Raw genomic sequence first — 834 nt, forward strand, 5'->3', positions numbered from 1 at the left:
TAAAAGTACTTTTAAAAATTTAAAAGATACTTTTTTTATTTTAAATTAATTTTTTAATATTTAATTAAGATTTTTTTAAAAATTATCTGAAATGTAAATTTATATTGATTTGGTGTATTTAAAAGAATTTAATAATTTTTTTAAATGTTGATCCAAGTTTTAATGTAGAAAATTAAAGAATAAATAAACTTTCTTAATCATTAATAATTAAAAAAAGAAAAGAGAGTATTAGAATAATAAATAAGAGTAAAAATTCTCTTATCTCGTCAAAAGGATATCATCATATAATTATTTATGATTGTTCATGTTTCTAGCACGACTACTTGATTAAACACGGAGGAAAGTGGGATAAATGGGCAAATACTATTGGAAGGATTTTTCTTTGAATAATAAGTATTGTAACCGGTATTGATGTGATTGGTTTAATAGGTTTTTTTTTTGTGACTCCTATTCTGACTTGGGTTCATCCCTATAGTAATAGAATGAATTGAGTTGTAGCCATGAAAGCATAAAAACTCAACGGCATCCCTATTGAATCAGACAGAAAAGGAGAGACAGAAAAAGAGGGGCTTTATAATCATAATATTTTTTTTTTGTATAAATGACAAAATAAATTTCATTTTATAAATTACATTCTTCTGATATTTTAAATATTTCAAAAAATTCCACTACGTTTTTTTCTATGTGATACTTTTAAAAAAATAACTTCATTAATTGATTCATAATATTTTATATATTTTTTATTGATAATATCTTATCTATCAATACTATTAAAACAAAGAAGGGATTGCTAAATTTTATTTTCCTAGATCATATATATATATATATATATAT

The sequence above is a fragment of the Populus euphratica genome, unplaced genomic scaffold (genome assembly GCF_000495115.2).
Source record: "Populus euphratica unplaced genomic scaffold, PopEup_1.0 scaffold3196.1, whole genome shotgun sequence".
Taxonomy (NCBI): Eukaryota; Viridiplantae; Streptophyta; class Magnoliopsida; order Malpighiales; family Salicaceae; genus Populus; species Populus euphratica.